The following is a 14,844-nucleotide window of genomic DNA, read 5'->3' as shown; positions in this document are numbered from 1 at the left end:
TCCTTACCCAAAAGCTAAATGGCTATTACTCTTGGGAACATTATGTGATTTCTTCTCTTGGGATTGTTCAGTGCTTCCCCGCAACCCCAACTCCCACCCCTAATGTATATTGTCTGCTATGTACTGTGCCCCCCACCCCAAGAATTACAGGAGAAATGGCCTGGATCAGGACTAGTTTTCTCCATTGAGGAGTTACAGGCTGTTTGGGGAGATAAGAAACAAACATAAATATCTAAGTGGCACATTAAATTGGTGTCTGGACTCTCCAGTCACTGATAATTTAGATACATCAAGTTCATTTGGAGAGCCAGCGAGGCAGGCGTGCTAAGTGCCTGGAGACAGATTGCTTTGAGGCTGAAAGTGACCTCCAGCACTTAAACGTTTTGGCAATCTGAGAACAAGAGCCCCTCCTCTCTGCAGAGCCACTCCACATTGAACCCTGGTCGCAGTGTGCTGCATATTAACGTCAAAGGGTAAGTATTGCAGGGAACCATGGTCATTTTGGGAATTAAGTGGTATCGGGTAATTTCTCCTTACAGCTATAGCCAAAATTGCAGCATTAGGCAGAGTGACAGAAAGGTGAATGGCCATTCCTAATTTCAAGAGGCGAGGAAGTGTGATTCTCTCCTGAGCTGGAAGCAGGACAGAGCCAGATGGCCGTGACCTGTGGGAATGCCCACTACCCACAGTGAGCACAATTTTCTTACACTCCCTGTGTAGTTATCCTAACACGTTGAGTTTCTGTCCTTTGTTATTTTGAGAGCATCTTCTTAGGTACTTCTATACCATGTTATTTTTGACGGTGTGATGGTCATTGTAGTTGAAAAGTCTCTAAGAAATTTCGAGGCTTCTTATAACTAACTTGTTGAAGCAATAATTTCCATTTGCAGCCGCCCAGTACCTCCAAGGCACTACTAGTCTGGTAGTAAATAAACATTAAAGCTTAAGAAGATACAAATTTAGACTGCAGTGTGCCCAAAGGCTGATTAATTTCTCGTTCAGAGCAACCCTCGATGTCCTCCCTTAACTCCCAGCTAAATTGGAAGAGATGCCACTGATCTCTTATTGAGAGATGTTGAGTAGCCGGGGTAGGGGGGGGTGTGGGTGGGGGGGTGGGGGGGTCGGAGGGGGAGGGTCCGTTCCCTTCGTCCTGAAGAACCACTAAACCACAGCTTAGCTTGGTAGCTTGCTTCTTATCAGTAAATGCCCTCAGGGCAAAAGCAGTTTTATGTGCTACACTCACCTCCCTGGAATATTCCTTTTGTTCAGAATTTGATCCCTCGGCTCTTCACTGTCTTTTCAGTGTTTTAGAAAATATCAGCTAATATTTCATTGGTTTATAAAATTTGTCCACAGTGGGAAGGTGAGTGAAACGATTTCACTTGTCCTGAAGCAGAAGCCCCTACATCAGTGTTTGTCAAGTTTTTCAGGCACCATTGACATTATGGAGTGGGTGATTGTCTGCTGGAGGGAACTGTCCTGTATATCATAAGTTGCTCAAGCAGTATTTTTTTCTCTTGTTTTATTTTAAAGATTTTATTTACTTGAGATAGTGAGAGAGAGAGAGAGAGAGACAGCACTAGTGGAGTGAAAGGCAGTGGAAGAAACAGATTCCCCGCTGAGCAGGGAGCCTGACACCAACACCGGGGCTTGATCCTGGGACTCTGGGATCATGACCTGAGCCCAAGGCAGACACTTAACCCAAGGCAGGCGCCCCTCAAGCAATATTTCTAACTTCTACTAACCAGATGCCAGCAACACCATCCTCCCCTTTGTAAGGACAATCAAAAATGTCTCCAGACATTGGCAAATATTCCCCAGAGAGCAGAATTGTCCTTAGTCAAGAATCATTGTGCTACACTGTTGGTATATTAAAATAAAGATTGCTGCAATTGTTTGCAATGTATTCTGAATTAAGAATAATTATATTTTGTGCATTTGCTTCGAACCTCAGCTTTGTGATATTGAAGAAGAGGGCCTGGCAGATCCGGTGGGGCACGGCTGAACAGCGCGACGGAGTAGAAAGAACGTACACTTTGGGGCCAGCTGGAATTGGATTCTAGACCTGCCTCAGCTCCTTCCTTTGACTGACAACTAATTGCATGGCCTCAGGCAAGTTACTTAATCTCTTCCCCCTTACTTTCTACTGCTGTAAATTATGATCCTCAAAGGGTTGTTTGTAAGTAATTTCCTTGTCATTTGGTTCCATTATTTGACCAGAGCACGTAGAGCATGTAATGTCAACTTATTTTTTTCTTTTTTGGATATGTTCTAAGTAGTCTATGTATAGATTTTACCCAAGTCTTTATTGCTAAGTTGGAAAAAAAAAAAGAAAGCCCATTGAATTAAATATGTTAATACACAAAATACTTGATTTAACTTGGAATCTTAAAGTGTCTTCAAGGTGAGCCTCTGTTGTCATCTTACTTTAAAAACTTTTTATGCATGGTGGGGACAAAGGCAGAGACATTTTATACAATGTTTAGGCAATGTTTATACAATGTTTGTACAAGGCTACAAATTGTGTTTCAAAAATGTGTACTTTTCTTGAGGTGTGTTTTTTACAATATTGTAGGCAGATCAGAAAGTTGGGGAATATCGGTATTTTCAGTGTAAGACAAGTAATAAACACAATAGGGGCACAGGTCTGTGAATCGTCAGGCTTACACACTTCCCAACACTCACCATAGCACATACCCTCCCCAGTGTCCATAACCCCACCCCCCTTCTCCCTGCACCCCTCCTCCCAGCAACCCTCAGTTTGTTTTGTGAGATTAAGAGTCACTTATGGTTTGTTCCCCCCCAATCCCATCTTGTTTCATTTTTTCCTTCCCTTTCCCCCAAACACCCCACTTTGCCTCTTAAATTCATCATATCAGGGAGATCATATGAAAATTGTCTTTCTCTGATTGACTTATTTCACTCAGCATGATACCCTCTAGTTCCATCCACGTTGTTGCAAAAGGCAAGATTTCATTTCTTTTGATGGCTGTATAGTATTCCATTGTGTATATACCACATCTTCTTGTTCCATTCATCTGTTGATGGACATCTAGGTTCTCTCCATAGTTTGGCTCTTGTGGACATTGCTGCTATAAACATTCAGGTACACATGTCCCTTCGGATCACTACATTTGTACCTTTAGGGTAAATACCCAGTACTATGATTGCTGGGTCATAGGCTAGTTCTATTTTCAACTTTCTGAGGAACCTCCATGCTGTTTTCCAGAGCGGATGCACAAGGTTGCATTCCCACCAACAGCATAGGAGGGTTACCCTTTCTCCACATACTCGCCAGCATCAGTCGTTTCCTGACTTGTTAATTTTAGCCGTTGTGACTGGTGTGAGGTGGGATCTCATTGTGGTTTTGATTTGTACTCCCTGATGCCGAGTGATGACAAACACAATTTTTATTCATTTCCATGCCAGCTCGAATCAGAGAGGTCCACACTTTCTTGACAGCTCGACAAAGAAAATGTGGTGAGCCACAGGGCACTGTGGGAAGTGCTTTGTAAGTGCTCCCCTATTTCATTTTCCCAAGAAACACCTGAGGTTCTTGTTCCCATTTTGCAGATCCAGGAGGCTCGGGTGTAAGGGAGCTGTGTCTCCACATTCATCGAGCTGAGAGTAAAGAATCCCTCCAGCTCTGCTTTGTCCCAGATCCTGTGCTCTCAAATACAACATCCTGTGCCTCCAAAAACCAAATGCAAAGGGAGAAGTGGAGATGTGTGGACACCAGAGGCTGGCGTTTACTGGAGGAAGCGTGAACTCCGAGAAACAGAATGGGAAGGGTTCTGGAGGAAAGGCAGTGGCTCAGGAAATGAAAAATATGAGACAGAAATAAGCAAGGGAAAAGGGATGGAGGGTGGAGCCAGAGGCATGGGTTTATAGAAAATTCCCAACATTTATCAGACCAAAGGAAACATCTTTATTTTTAGTTGAACAGAAACTCCCACAACATCTATTCAATTTGGTATGTTTAAATGGAGGATTATAAATGATACCCTCCTGCCCACCACGAGTTTACTTATGGGAAATGAACCTCCCTTTGACACGGAGACAAGGTTCTTAATCATCAGCTAATTCTAGCATGTGGACATTTTTGGAACCAGAGAATTATATTTCAAAGCTTCTGCTGAGTGCACGAGTGCTCTGTGGGCATTTTGTCTCGGTAAGAAGCAGAGATGTTGGCCCATAGATCTTGGATAGAAAAGACCTTTGAGACTCTCAGGTGGATTTTCTTGCCAGGCCAGGAGCAGAGATGAATACTATTATACAGAGCCTCTAAAGGGCATACACTTCGGCAACAACTGCTTAGCGATGCCTAATACTTGAGACAGTATCTGTCTGGCCAAGATTTAGTAGCTCCTAAGCCACGCCAGAGTTCAGCTCCCACTGAGCCATCTGCCCTCCCTCTGTGTAAAGCAGATACTTTCTCCCCAGAATGGTAATAAAAGTGGCAATTGGCAAGGAAAATCGTGACCATTTGTTTAGTTAGTGTAATTCTTCCTTCTCAGAGTCTACGTATTTCCAAATGGTCTAGCTCCGTATTTACAACTGGTTTTGGGTGAAGGTCAACCTCAGACATGTGGAATTCCCATAAGGGCTTAATTTATAGTGTACAAAGAGGGATAGGAGTTTTTCGAGAGGAGCCCGAACTTGATACTTTGATGTGCTATTTCCCTAGTTTTCATTATCTGCGACCGCTCCAATCTCTGCGTATACTGCCTGGTTCACATATGGCTGTTCTGTGATCTGAGGAGATCTGAGGGCTGCCGAACTGGCCACCTCTGAAGGCCAAGAGACATTCAGTCCCTGAGTTCACCGGGACGTCCTGTCTGACTGCCCCGCAGGGGGAAGAGGAGAAGGAATGAGATTCGGCAGCCATATTGTTTGGAGAATCAGTAGCTGTGTGTCTTTGGGACAGTTACTTACTGTTTCTTTTCTCTGTTTTGTTACTGGAAAAGCAGAGTAATGGGATCTGTTTCCCTGGGTTTTGGGAGGAATGAATAAGGCAGAGGGCTAACAATGTGTAGCTCCTGATACACTAACTGAATACCAGCTCGGTAGACATTTTAGTTCTTTAGCAGAGTCGAGAAAGGACCAGTTTATTCAGGGAGTGGTCCCATCTTGTTTTGTCTATAGTAATTTGGTACCTATGGAAGTTTTATGTAGAGGAAGAACAGAACGGGCTGGGAAAAAATATGGTGTGAGGATATGAAAGTTGGAAATCGTGAAGTACCGATTTGTGAATTAAGTCACTCTACCTGAATTCAAATATGTATTTGTTTTCCCATTCCCTGTTGCCCCAGTGATCCCAAATCTCTCAGCCGTGGCCATGGTACCCGCCATCTTTGGGGGCGTGGGGATTGCCAACTGGTACTTTAGAACCCCTGCTTGTCCCATCCGTGGCTCCGCAGCATTTTCAAGCCCCTCCTCGCCGGGGTGGCACGCACTCCTTTACCCACCTCTGAGGCCTTTGTGCAGCACATGGAGAAAAGCGTCCTCCAGGTGCTGCTGAAACTGAGGCGGTGACAGACTTTGAGGAAGCCGATGCCCATCAAAGAGCATCGCCTTCCTCTGTCTGGCCATTGTGTGGCTGTTTTGAAGGTTTCTGAGAACCCAGGATCTTTCTTTGTTCTTACTTTTCTATGAGATGTGAAGAAACAGGAAGGGAAACCTGCTTCCGAGAGACACTTAATCCGAAAGAATGGGGGTGGGGGGGAGAGGGGGACTTTTTTCCAAGGTAGGGTCAATGCTGGAAACCATAACGTGGGAGTGGAAAATGGAACAAAAGGTGAATGATGCTTTTTAAATGAGCCCATTGGTTTCATGAAACCTCAATTCTTTAAGATAACATGAAAGCATGAATTTTTAAGCGTATATTTTAAGAGAATAATGGATGTATATACATGGACACACCTACACATTTTACTGCCAAGTTACAAAATTCAGGCTGTAGAACATCTAAACTTTCCTACATGGCTTGGCAAAAACCAAAGCTCACATATAGGTACCGCATCGGATCCAACTCTATTTCAGGAGGTGAAACAGATGGGTGCTGGAAGCCATTCAGCTGTAATCTAATTAGCACCATGTTCAGATTGCAGCAAAGCATGCAAATAGCTCATTTGCCTTTGAAAATGACACAATTTGAGATATTTTTCAAGTTGTCCTGACGTGCTGAACTCACTCATTGATTGTCCTCCTTGATTTGAATTCACCTTGTGCTAAAACACCTCCCGGATTTCCCCAAATTCTCTATTTTAGTGCTTTGTTCATACTGTTATATTTTAATATTTGCCAGGTTCTGTTAGGCTACCACGCTTTGATTGGCTCACAGAATTTTATGTGAATTTCAGTTTGTTGGTTTTCGGCTTCCTGTGCCTAAGCTCCAGAATGTTCTTCACTAAAGTCCTGTCAGTTACAATGTGTTGGATATTGTGATGCACATGGGAGTCCTGCTTACAATGAAAAAGCCTCTAAGAAGCTTTCCAGGAACAGGTGACTATTATGAGCCAAAGGTAGGAAGCTACTCTCAGCGGTCCTAATAAGGTAAGCATTTCCTTATAAATGCAACTCTTGTATACAGAATTAAACTGAGCAAACAGTGAAAATGTGTATTTATCATGTAATGAGGGGCTTGAGGTTGTTTCTATAACATATCTCTTTAATAACCAGGGAAGGAGTGTGGGGAGAGTTTAATATTACATGTGATGGGAAAATTTCTAACTCTGAGACCCAGGAAATAGCAAAAAAGAGGAAAAAGCAGTTTCATTTGTAAGCTATCTGCATTTTCTAGACCTCAATAAGTCATAATTCTAAGAAGTACAATCTGCTGTGAACTTGAACTTGTACACTTAAGTTAAAAATCTAAGCCAGTGACACATTGCAGAAGATAAGACTCTGTCTTCCTCTTCCAAAACATATAATCACTCCTCTCCCCACTCCTTTGGCTGGTTTGCCCCATTTCATGGTAGAGTCGAAATATTTCAAGCTAAGATAACAGAGTCAAATTCAAGGTCTTCCTAGCACAACTTGGGGAAATGCCAAACATAGCAGTGTGTTGTTCTTGACAGGTACAACTCCATCAGTTTCTTCAGGGAGAGAAAGATTTGCAGAACATCCCACTGGGAAATGGAGCCAATGCCTCATTGAGTTACTATCACTGAATTATATTCCTTGACACACCGTATTTACATCTTTCATAGACCCACTGAAAAAAGACGATGGGACTGAAAATGAAAGCAAAGCTTAGCAGAAAGGATTCTGTTCAGTCCGTCAGTACTATGAGAATTTGGAGAATTGTTGGGACTTACCTGAGAACAAATTATTTTCTTTGAGCTGTTATTAGCACGCTGGACAAACACCACAGTAAACTGTGAATGTGTATCATACTGCCTGACCTTTTCTTTTTGCCACTGACGGACCGTGGGCTGTGCCAGCCGTCAGCACCTGTCCTCAGAGGTATTTCCCACGTGTATATTTATCAGGTCTCTGCCAGACTTAATAGCTAACCTATGATACGGGCCTGTTATTTCTGAATAGGCAGTGCAAAGTTTTAGTCTGTGTCTTCAGCAGGTAGAGGGTGGGAACTTCTCCAGGGATCCAGCCTCAAACATTTGCCAGCCAAACCCGAAATTACGGGAGGTTTTTCCAGTGACAGCTCACCTTTAGAAAATCCCTTATTGTAGCTGCTTTATTTAGCCTTTGCTTTGTTAAGAGAAGAAAAAAAAAAAAGAATGGGGGAAGATCAGTGTGTCCTGGTAGATTGTTTATGCATATTTAAAACAGAGGAAAATGGGCGCCTGGGTGGCTCAGTGGGTTAAGCCGCTGCCTTCGGCTCAGGTCATGATCTCAGGGTCCTGGGATCGAGTCCCGCATCGGGCTCTCTGCTCAGCAGGGAGCCTGCTTCCTTCTCTCTCTCTCTGCCTGCCTCTCAATGTACTTGTAATTTCTCTCTGTCAAATAAATAAATAAAATCTTTAAAAAAAAAAAAAAAAAAAAAAAAAAAAAAAAAAAAAAAAAACAGAGGAAATATGTTCATGTTGCTTCTAGGCATCTAGGCAGCGCCTAGGCAACTGTGATGGGCAGATGGGAATCGCGACTATTTAGAAATATCTGCTGAGAAACATATATCACAGCTGCCCGTTTAGCTAATGTAGACTATTTGTAATGTCATTTTTAATGTATTGGATAATATTTTGTGCACACAGTGCCCAAACACAAGCCCATCCTCCTAAGTACCTGTGATTTTTCTGGGAAAAATATTTATAAACGATTATCCCTAGGGACTATTTTTAAACAGCCAAATGGCTAAATACCCATGAACATTTGAACAGTGTCTGAAATATTTAGAATTATTGAAACAACCTACAGAATACGAATCCATTCTAGGAAAAATTGTACACAATGAAAATGGTGGACACAGATGGTAGCTGTGGTATTTGTAGATACCGTGCTTAATGCATGGGGCTTGGCTGGAGGGATAGCAACATTGGCTTCATGTTGCTAATCCAGACCCCATAGTCCTTGAGGCAGTGTGTGCAAGAAGTTACTTTATGCCCACATGGGAGGCCTTACAGACATATGTGGGAAGGCTCAGATTTCCTGATTGTTTAGCTAGGTTCCTGTCTCTCCATTTACAAAAGCAAAATTCCAGAAGTAGAGAGAGCGGTGGGATGAATTTTAGCTAATGACAAACCTCTCTAAACCGTCCCGGGTGACTCCTGGTCTGTACCTATGTAAAGCTGGACTCTCGGCAGTTTGTGACCTGGTCCTCTTCTTTCCCTGGTTAGTATCTGATACAATTGGTTTGGACATATTTTACGTCAATCAGTTTGCCACGTAAGTGACCAGAGCTATAAATAAGTGCCTGGCATTTGTCGTTCCAACTGATCCATTTTTACCATCAAAAATAATCCATGCAGAGAGAAATCAGAAATATAAATCCATTTCTGCACAAGCCCTACCTATTCCCTTTTCACTGATACATAAAATTCATGCAGAAAAAATATGACCCAACTAAAGTTCCCTGATCCTGACTGTGCTCTACACTTAAGATGATGTTTCATCTGGATTGGGAGCTTGGTTTTGGAGATGGAGGAACCCACTGGGCGTCAATCCACGTAGATGAGGTGGCTGAGGAATACTGGAGACTTGGTTTAGAGGTCCAACAGATTTGGCTGGAAAAATCCTTTTTTCCGCTAAGTTGCCTTATAGCCTTGGGCATGTCACCTCAGCAGTCAACATCAGTGTCTTCACTGTAAATTAGATGGTCTTTGTTTCTTCCTTTTCCTCGTGTAGTCATTTCAACTTGCGGAACTGACGTGGCTGTTAAAGAAGTGAAGTGTCAGTAGCACAGTGGGCTCTCCGACGGACAGTCGAGCGCATTAGGAAGGAACACAGATTCCAGAGCAGACATGTCTGGGTATGGACCTGGGATTTGCCTTTAGTATCTCCATCCTTAACCTCCCTGTGCTTCCGTTTGCTCTCCTATAGAAGAGGAATAAGCGTAGTAACTAGGGCCATCATGGTGATTAAATTAGGATAAGTAAAGTACTTGGAACAGTATTTGGCATGCAGTAAGTAAATGATGTTTATTCAGTAATAATGACAAACATTTATTACTACACAATTACAATACTACCAATATTTATTATTTATTATAGATTCCATGTCTTGTGTTCTGTCACTTGGTGGTGGTGGTGACTTTGCACTTTGGGGTTCTTGCTGTGCCTCTAGTTACGTCTGTTCCCTCGCAGGCAGAATTCCAGCTCCAGAAGCACAAAGAGTCGGGCAGCAGCAAGAGTCATGAGGAACCTGCATCTTGGAATCACGCACAGTGTATTCTGGAGTCCCCTGTGTTGTGAATTTGGGCTCAACCAAAAGCTTAAAGGGCTCAGCCAAAAAGCTTAAAGGTCAGTGATATGCAGCGGAAACACAATTGTGAGGTTACTGGGAGATGGGGATGGTTAATTTATGTGTCAAGTTGACTGGCCACAGGGTGCCCACACATTTGGTCAAATGTCATGTCTGTGTTTTCAGGTGACTTTAACATTGGACTTGGCAGGCTAAGGAAGAAGACTGCTCTACCCAGTGGTAGGTGGGGGGGCTCATCCCATCAGTCAAAGGCCTGAATAGAACAAAAAGGATTCTCGGTAAGAGGGAATTCCTCTGGCTTGGCTGCCTTCCAACTGGCCACAGGTTTCTCTTGACTCCAGAGTGCAAGGACACCATCTTCTCTCCGGGGTCTCAGGCCTTTGACCTTGAACTGTAACTAAACCACTGACTCTCCCACGTGTTGACTCATCCTAAAGATCTTGGGACTTATCAGCTTGTATTATGTAAAATTTTTCCCCATTTTCCCCCTTGCTTGTAGAGTAATCTTATAACAAAGATTTTATTTAACCAAAAAAAAAAAAAAAAGTGTATCTGACACGTCAGTCCATTTATTCAGCAAAAACATGCACTTAGGGTCTATGATATACCAGGCCTTACACTAACCTCTGATACAGAACAAGGAAGGTGGTTGTTACTTTTGTGGAGATTTTAGTCTAGTAGAAGAGAGAGAAACATTGTACAAATAAATGAAATATAATTTTTATAGGTTCTATGAAAGACATGAAAAGGGTAGAGACTTTGAGGAAACGCCAATCAAGCTGAAACCTGAAAGACGAGACTCTTTTAGTCATACAGAAAGGAAGCAGAGAATTCTGGAGGAGAGCCGGCCTGAAGACCCAGAGCGGGGATGTTGACCTGCTGGGGGAATTGTGAAGAAGAGCTTTGCCGAACCCGTGAGCAGTCCATGGGACGAGCAGGAGGTGACGTCACACGATAGGTAGTGCAGATGCTGGACAGGGCTTTGAGGATCACAGCAAAGAGAATTAGCTAGAAACAAATGGGGAGCTGTGGAGGGATGTTAGTGGTTGGATTAACATGACTTAATGCACGTTGATCGTTTTTTTTTTTTTTTTTTTCCAAGCTTGGGACACCTGGGTGGCTCAGTCCGTTAAGTGTCTCACTCTTGATTTGGGCTCAGGTTGTGATCTCAAGGTCACGAGATCGAGCCCCATGTTGGGCTCTGTGTGGGAGCATGGAGCCTGCTTAAGATTCTCTCTCTTCCCCTCTCTGCTTTCTCCCCCACTTTCTCTCTCTCTGTCTCTCTCTGTGTGTGTGTGTGTCTCTTAACAGCAACAACAAAATATTCCCAAGCTTACTGAGAAAAGAACTGATTAGCCTGGGCAGGATGGAAGTGGGAAGACCAGCGTCCTTGCTGGCGGTGTGGTGGTCAGCAGGGGATACTGTGTCCTGCGTGGGAGACAGACAGACAGACAGAGGAGAAGCAGCAATAGGAAGTGCGTCCTCTCTGATGCCGGCCGCTGCTCATTCGGGTCTCGCCGTGGAACCCCAGCGTCATTTCACCTCCCTAAGGATTCTCTCTCCTGTGCTGCCCAGAATGGGTCAGGATCTGCCTCGGCCTCCTTGCTGTCATGCTCACGACACCTCACAGGGTGATTCCTTAGAACCGCTAAGGGCAGGGGATTTTTCTGTTTTTCTTCTGTCAGAATTCTATGTCTGGGATCTAGCCGAGTGCCTGGCACTTCATTCTGATTCAATACGTATTTGTTGAATGAGCAAAGAAAATGAGTACTCTACACTCTGGTGGAAAGAGGAAAAAGTCCCCATTTCCAGAGAGACTTTAGGGAATGAAAATGTAGAGAGTAAGAAACTCTGTGAATATGTTGTTCAAATTTGGCTGAGACAGAAATTCTGGAAACACTGGGGAGGTAAAATCATCTGACGCTTATCCCAGAAGCCCTCCCCCAACCCTCCAAACTCCCACCTGTAGTCAGCAGGACAAAGCATCAGTGTTTTAACGAGTGACACATTTTTCGACTCTGCACCACTTTGGGGATGTTAACATCTGCGAGGCTGGCAGGTGGTATCTTCTCGAAAGCATTAGAGTCCTCGTGTCCTTCTCTGTGCAGGTCCCCATGCGTCTGTACCGACCGGCACAGTGCAGGTGTTTTTACTCCAGATACCCCCAGGCCAGGAAAGGCGCCGGGAGGTTCACTGTTTAGGAGTTTGGAGAGAATGTTGGAGAAGAAACACTGACAGCACAGCAGTGAAAATGCTACCGCTCAGGGCCTGAAGCTCAGGAACGACATTTGTTCTCTGTACAGGCTGCGCGTCCTCGATTTAGTCCCTGTTAGGTCGGGAACTAGTCTCTGTGCCACTGAGGAACAGGGGTCTTACGGGATGGGAATCCAATTCACTACCAATGTCTTATCTGAAAATTAGAGAAAACGCTCCGATCTACTACTGTGAGGATTTATGGGGCTTCTGTGTGCACTGTCTGCACACAATGGACGGGTTAGTTTCAGTAACTTGTGTGATTTATTTGTCCGTGGAGCCAACCAGTAGTTTAAACTAGGCAAAATGGCTTGTCATATTTGGTGTTATATAAACACTCTTTGTGGATTCAGCATCAATAGTCAGTGTGAAAAGATAGATCACTCGAGTTGAAATAAGTGTTTTTAGAACTGTATGGGAAAAAATATGTGAAGAGAATTCATTCCATCTCCCTCTTCTGAAAAAAAATGGGGAATCCCAACTTGGTAGAAGCATCCTATAGACCGGGGGAGAAAAGCATGCATAAAAGCTCAAATTTGGAAATGATCTCATGTCCTTCAACAGGAGAGTAGATAAATAAACTACAGTATGTTTCCATTCAAGAAAATTAGCAAAAAGCACTGAGTGGCGTATGACCTTAGGGATGAATCTTAGCAATAAAATGTTAAAGTAAAAAGTTAAAAACAGATTAAATGTTTTAAATATCCAGTTTTAGGAGTATAATATAATATAGGAATAAGGAATATTTAGGAATAGATATAGGAATATAGGTAGGAATATATAGGAATAAGGAAGATGATATCCAGTATTAGCAATATATATATGAATATATAAATATAAATATATATGTGTGTATATAGATGTATGATAAAGCTACATAGAAATGTGAGTGAAGGATTCAGGTTGCACCAGAGCAGACAGAGAGAATGGGATGGGGCTGGAGGAACCGCAAGTTTAGGTTTAGATTACTGTGATCATTTTATTTTGATTTGCATAGTAGAGACTTTTTTTTTTTTTAAGATTTTATTTATTTATTTGACAGAGAGAGATCACAAGTGGGCAGAAAGAAAGGGAAGCAGGCTCCCTGCTGAGCAGAGAGCCCGATGCGGGACTCAATCCCAGGACCCTGAGACCATGACCTGAGCTGAAGGCAGAGGCTTAGCCCACTGAGCCACCCAGCCCCCCCCCCCCCCCCCCAATGTGCACAGTAGAGATGTGCAGGTGCTCCCTGCATCATTAAGAAGAGGGGAAGAAGGAAAGCAAGGAGGGGTGGAGAAAAGGCTTTGCATGTATCAATATGAAGAGTGGGTCGTCGAAAACATGATAAATTCAGTTTTAGGCCCTCAAGTGAAAAAAGAGAGAGAGAGGGAGAACCCACAACAGTTTAACAACATTAGCCTTTTCTTGGAACACCAGGTAAAAAGTCTCTACGTTTATGTGGTTATGTAGGGTGTGTTGGGGACCGGAGCCTGAACAGGCAACTGGTTTTCCGTGATCCACCCCGCCCCCCCGTCTGTTCTTTGGTGCCAACTTTAAAGCCACCGGATTTCAGAAAATCTTACAACTTCACACTCTTCTGTCACTCCATCTCCCTATGCGCATCTAGTCCACACCCCACACGTGCTCCCTTTTCAAGGTCTCCCGAAGTCCCCATCGTTCTCCACCCCGCGGGGCAGTCGGCCGCCCCCAGCTGCCCGTCTTGTCCCCAGGACTTCTGTTGTGGAGCGGCCATCACGTTCCCTCTGACGCCATCTCGGCACGCTCTGCGCAGCTGCTTCCACGGGAGTGAGAGGAGAAGCCCAAGCCCTAAGCATGGTGGGCGAGAGCTCCCGTGGGCGGGCGGGCTTTCAACGCCTGCCACACCCGCTTGCTCACCCCGAGGCCACGGCTGCTCTCGGGCGCGAGCGTGTTCTCCTGCTCTCTTCCACTTAGCGCGCTCTTCTCTTCCCCTCCCTCACCTGCTGCCCCTCAAGGCCCCTCCGCATTTGAGGAAGGGGCTGCTTCTTGACATTCCTGCAGCTCTGTCCTCTCAGCCCCCTCCTGGCTCCGGAGCCCTCCCAGCCACGTGGTGGAAGGGGAACCCTCTAGAAGCCCCAACCCCTGCAGAGTGTCTGACAGCCAACAGGTGCGCAATCAGTGTGAGGGCAAGTGGACAGGTTAGAAACCGTGACCCTGTGCTTAATGTGCTTCGAGAATATAATGTCCTACTTCTTATTCCTTCTTTGGTTGCCTGCTTCTATTCAGAGTAGAATTCTGATAATTCCTCTCCTTTTCTCAAAATAAAAGTCAGCTGAAGTGAACAAAAAGCTCAGAAGACTAGAATATTTTGGAAGGCAGAGGTAGATGGATGCATTGATACTACAGGCAAATTTTGTGTGAAATACATTGTTTTACCACACATAAATGGTATTTCCTGTCTTAAACATCTCTATTTATATCAAATTTCAATGATGGGTTTCAGTCATAGTGTTTAATTTAAAACAAAATAACAGTACATACAATAACTAATTCTGGAGGGCCCACGGAGGTGGAAATAATGTATCCATAAGAATTACATTAAACAAATCCGTATTTAAAAACACTTTCCTTAAAGTTATAATGCAGTCAAGGCTTCAGTAGGAGCAACTGCAGCATGATTTAAGTCGTAGCCGTTCAACTATAAAGAGATACATCAAAATTACTTTTACCTTTTTGTATTTATTGTTTTAA

General features: G+C 43.8%; 1 long non-coding RNA gene across 3 annotated transcripts; it reads left to right on the top strand.

Moving 5' to 3' along the window:
• The first annotated feature begins 223 nt into the window (after window positions 1–223).
• On the top strand, window positions 224–12,487 carry LOC131820563 (uncharacterized). Of its 3 annotated transcripts, none has more exons than XR_009349697.1 (7): window positions 224–473; window positions 1,955–6,555; window positions 9,307–9,430; window positions 9,765–9,920; window positions 10,048–10,160; window positions 10,610–10,840; window positions 11,194–12,487. It is a non-coding gene; the product is annotated as an uncharacterized LOC131820563 (long non-coding RNA). The 3 variants fall into 3 exon arrangements; XR_009349699.1 differs by lacking the exon at window positions 224–473 and adding an exon at window positions 539–688; XR_009349698.1 differs by lacking the exon at window positions 10,048–10,160.
• Window positions 12,488–14,844: the final 2,357 nt, after the last annotated feature.

The sequence above is a fragment of the Mustela lutreola genome, chromosome 18 (genome assembly GCF_030435805.1).
Source record: "Mustela lutreola isolate mMusLut2 chromosome 18, mMusLut2.pri, whole genome shotgun sequence".
In the NCBI taxonomy this organism is placed as follows: Eukaryota; Metazoa; Chordata; class Mammalia; order Carnivora; family Mustelidae; genus Mustela; species Mustela lutreola.
Note: the sequence above shows the minus strand (reverse complement) of the source record. Positions and strands in the feature narration are given on the sequence as shown.